Source organism: Mus caroli, chromosome 1, assembly GCF_900094665.2.
Source record: "Mus caroli chromosome 1, CAROLI_EIJ_v1.1, whole genome shotgun sequence".
NCBI lineage: Eukaryota > Metazoa > Chordata > Mammalia > Rodentia > Muridae > Mus > Mus caroli.
In genome coordinates this window covers 104305454-104310477 of record NC_034570.1, presented here as the reverse complement: position 1 = coordinate 104310477, position 5024 = coordinate 104305454, and the positions used below count along the sequence as shown (strand labels likewise).

Below are 5024 nucleotides of genomic sequence, written 5' to 3'. Positions count from 1 at the left end.
GATCTCCCATTCTTAAAACAGTCAATGCCTATTAGCAACATTTTCCACACAGTGCTTTGGTCTGCTTCCTTCCTAAGTCCACTAGTACCTCACAAACAGCTGTGTGCCCTTCATAGGGACTAGACCAGCAGATTTCTTATGGTCTAATGCATTAACTTGTTTTATGTTAGTTTTTTACCATGCAAGATAATTATTGCTTTTATTTTTAAAGTGTGGGTTACATGAGCAATTATATTTTGTATTACCATAGAATTGTGGGTTTATTTTTCTGATTTATTTTATGTTCAGAAAAAGTTTTTAAAGTAATCAGTTTGCTATTTTATCTTCAAACTGTTTTTATCCCTAAGAATAGTTCATAATGTAAGTTCTAAAATATATTCCATTCTCAAGTCTATGTAATCTTTACTGATACTTCAACCATTTATACATGTAACTTTGCATGTGTTCATTAACTTTTATTTGAAAGTAATTTCTAGTTAATACATGCAAATGGTAGATTAGGCTTAATTTCAAAAGAAACCACTTTTTATGATCTGATTTTTATATTATTTTATAATATTACCAACCACACTGAGTTCCATCTTTTTATTCCAACCAACTCTTTGATGTTGCTACATTTTTACTTTAGCCCCTTTTAGATTAAACAAATATCTCTCAGCAACTTTACTTTGTAGCTTATATTCAGTGTTTCATTTATTCAAGGGTGGACCTCAACTGTATTAGTTGTCACAGGCATACAAATGTACACACACCTCTAAACTTTTAAACATTTTTTTCTTTTTGTTTTTTTTGTTTGTTTGTTTGTTTTGTTTTGTTTTTCGAGACAGGGTTTCTCTGTATATCCCTGGCTATCCTGGAACTCACTCTGTAGACCAGGCTGGCCTCAAACTCAGAAATCCGCCTGCCTCTTTAAACATTTTTAAAAGGAGGAAATTTTCAGTTAGAATCCAAGCTTTTAATTACAAGGCAAAACTCGTAAATGGATCATCACATTCATATGTTTAATGACAAGAAAAAATATAACAAAAGGAGTTTTTTAAGCCTTATATATCATAGATCAATAATAGCTCAAGGATAAGAAGGGCACATCACAAAATGTGACATTCATATTTGAACAAAATGATTTTTAAATAATGGGCATAATTCCAAAAAAGGGATGGTAATATTATTTTCCACTGGTACTTATAATGTCTAATTCTATTTCAAAGTCATTCAATCCTTAAATTTGGTTTTGTGTTTACATATATCAATTATCTATCTGCCCCTTTATATCTATCACCCATCTACAATCAACCTGCCTGCCTACCTACCAAGCTACCTACCTACTTATAAACTTGCCTTCTCAATTTTTTAGTAACATAAATTTAATGCAATAGAGACAACAAACTGAATGCATTTCTATCAAATACATGTATAGTGGAGTGTTTTATGGTTTTTATTGTTTTTGTTTGTTTTGCTTTTTGGTTTTGGTTTTGCTGTTCTCCACTTTCTGCCATATGCTACATAATTGCAGTGCCTGCAAAGAATGCTGCCACAATAGATCTCTTTTTTTTTTTAAAAAATTTTGTAATTCTTTTTATTTGAAATATGCTGTGTAGATGGATTTAATAGTCCTGTGCCAGCAGGTAGAATTTTTGAAAAGGTTTTCCAGTTACTAATTCTCTGTTTAGCCTGGGGGACTTAATGAAAAGTTGCTGTAGGTCTAAGTAAAAAGAACTCTAGGCTTCCTTTTATAAGTCACTGGAAATCACTTCCACAGCACTCTCCATTTCACTGAAAATACTTCCACATGGAGTTTTCCAGGGGACTCAGGTGTGTATTTCTTATGTAGCTTACTCTAATTGATATCTGGGGAAAATGATTGTCAGTTAAGTAACACAGTTTGCAGAACCGGCCATGCTGAAACTCTCTCGTTTTATCTGTGAAATATGTTTTGGTCCTTGTTTATAAAGAACTATCTAAATTCATTTTCTCCCCCATCTTTTTTTAGTTTTCCAGAAAAATTTTAATTCATTTTATGATTTTGATTTTGTTTTTCAAACGGGAAATTGCAATTGTTCTTTCCAGAGTAGCATCACATTGTTCTTTCATTTCTTGTGTGACATTATATCTCCCTTAGCTAGACACCTCACGCAAAGTCAAGAACTGAAGAAGAATGATGAAGGTCCAGTTTTTGCAAGCCCAAGTCTTTGTATGACTCAGTGTTTGTAAATTAACTTCTATCACAATGTCAACACAATGCTTGCAGATATTAGAATTGTGAAATATAGTTATGATTATATTGAATTATTAGTCTTAGCTTTTAATTGTTTTTACCTTTTATATTTTCTGAATTATTGAAAGCATAGTGGACAATGAACACCTCTCAAAAGCCCTTCTAGTTCAAAAAATAGAGATGTATTCTGGATAATTCTCAATTTGCTAGGATGATGGACCTCCCAATCTGGAGCTGGTTTGGGGGATTCAGGTTTTGCATGACTCTCTAAGACCCTCTCAAAGATTCTGGGTTGGTGACTCTCTGGGTACTTAAGCATTGAGTCTCGTAGTGTCTGCCCCTCCTGCAGTCTCTCACCAGGTGTTTGTGACTCAAGACCTGGAAGTTCAGGAAAGTGGTAAGACAAGGTCCAGGCCTCCATCTCAGTGAAGATGCTATTAAAATCTCATTCTAGATCATCAAAGCCAAAGTTGCCATGGAATCGCATCCCTCCTCTGGGGTTGAAGCTAAATCCAAATTACTCTGGAGGCTGAGAACCATCAAACGCATAGCATAGCTCTCTCAACCCCACATGCCTCTGTTTTCTTCCTCTTCGCCAATATCATAATTATCTTCTTCATCAATCTTGAGTCATCCCTCCAAAAGAAAGGATCTCTGTGGCTCTGAGGTCCAGGAAAGCTGATAAAGCCTTGGAAAAGATCAAAGACACTCATTCCCTTAGGGACACTAGAAACTTTGAACCTCTGCAGCCCATGAGCAACATGAGACCACCAGCATTTATTACTTGACAGCCAATTTATTAGAAGTAGGATAGATTACTGAATATATAATACAAGCTCTAGAATTTAGAATACTTTGCAGTCTGTTTCAATAGCTGGTTAATATTTTTCTGAGTAAATAAAATGGGCACTTTTTTGTAAAAACAGTAATAATACTAGTGATAAAATAATTTGTAAATAAGTATAAAACACTTGAAGCAGTTTCTGCTTCCTATAGGAAAATATGAAAATATGATCAATCAGCATGCTAATACTATTGTCATGTTAATTTGTCCCACCTCAATGAAGCCTAAATAAGGTCTTCTCTATTTTAAAAACCAAAATCATTCGAAGGAATTATACTATTAACATTTGTCAATTGTTAAAGTATATTACTAGCTTTAAAAGCATTTTTGCTTATGCAGATTTAACATTTTGGCAGTAAAACATTTTATGTACAGAAAGAAAAATTTCCACACTTTTGAAAATAAAACTAGATCTTCTAAGAAACTCATAAGTAGTGAACCAGTAATATCTTAATGATAAATAAATTTTAAAAACTTTTCTATAACTCTATTCCTGAAAGACTTAAAAATGAAGAAGGGCACAAAGTTGTTATTGACAATATGTGTTTGATGTTGATAAAATTCATATTTTACTATTATATATTGACATACTTTATTTCATAAAATGATAGAAAATATCCCTGATGAATGTGAAATGAGACATTATCTTCCTTGACATTGAGATGAAACTCTAAATCCTTATAGGCAGCTATCTTTAAAGGTGAGAGTGTGACTCCTTTACTTTTCACTGTCTCCCACTCTCCCTTCCTCCTTATTTCCTCATGTCTTTCTTTGTTTCTTTCCTTTATTTTTCCCATCATTTTTCAACATTAACTCACCTCTAAAAATGGTTCATTTTACATATAAACAACATATGTTAGTTATATGACTTATAAGTAGACAAAAACATAGATATCTATAACTGTATCATACATATGTCTTTGCTGTTGCTTTCAGAATAATTAGGATAAAAGTATATATGTCTGTAGAAAACAATGGCTTACAGTGTTTCCTTCTAAAATCAAGTAGGTAATCTGCAAATATAAACATTTCTGAAAGAATTAATGCATTTGTGCACATAGAAGAAAGTACACACCAGTGGCTGTTTAAGCCAGTGGTTTCTATACTAGAGAATATAGAAAAGGTGAGTTCAATTTGCCAGAGTGATCAATATCCATACTGAGCTAAAATGGGAGAAAACATTTTAAATTCCCATTTTTAGCATTTCTCCAAAAATGGAAAATGTGTTGCTAAACCTATGAAAAACCACAGTACCCACTACAACATTAATTCCAGAAATTCCAATTTTATAATGAATTGCATGAGAAAGAGAGTGGGAGATTTGAAGCTAAGGAGACACAGGGATGAAATTCAATGGAAGATTCAAGGGAGAGGTAGGACACTTGACGTAAGTTGTTAAAGACAAAGAAATATGTTTTAAAAAATCACAGCCATTTGGATATATTACTTGATTTTATTTTGTATTATAGAATGAGGGGAAACTTTATTTTATTAGTGTAGAGTGAGAACTACACTGAATCAAGAAGAGGAGGTCAGTCATAAAGATGAAACAAACAAAAATCTAGAAAAACTCAAAAGAATATCTAGTCACAGCCCTTGTCAAAACATGAGTAGGAAAATAGAAAATAGAAAAAAATTGATTGGTTAGTATGCTGATTGATTAACATGGCAAAAAAAAAGCTGATCTAGGGCAGGGAAAAAAATTGGTGGCAGAATGTTGCCTATGCTTTAGGCCCTGGGTTCGATCGCCAGTGCCACTGAAGATCAGCAAACCTTTTTGGAAACTGAGCATCACTTTTCTAATCCTGAGTTCCTGAAAGTCTGCAAAACAGTATAGCTTCATCCTGAACTTCAACCTGAGTTGCTAGAGTTTTATTCTTAGCCATTCATTTGGGTCATTACAATAAGTATCAGATGTGAGTATTCTCACTTACAGACTTTGGAGAAGTACCAAAGTTTTAATGA

At 33.2% G+C, this 5024-nt stretch overlaps 1 pseudogene; it reads right to left on the bottom strand.

Annotated features, from left to right (window-relative positions):
• Window positions 1-2333: 2333 nt before the first annotated feature.
• LOC110295919 lies at window positions 2334-2928 on the bottom strand (annotated as a pseudogene).
• Between the last annotated feature and the right edge of the window lie 2096 nt (window positions 2929-5024).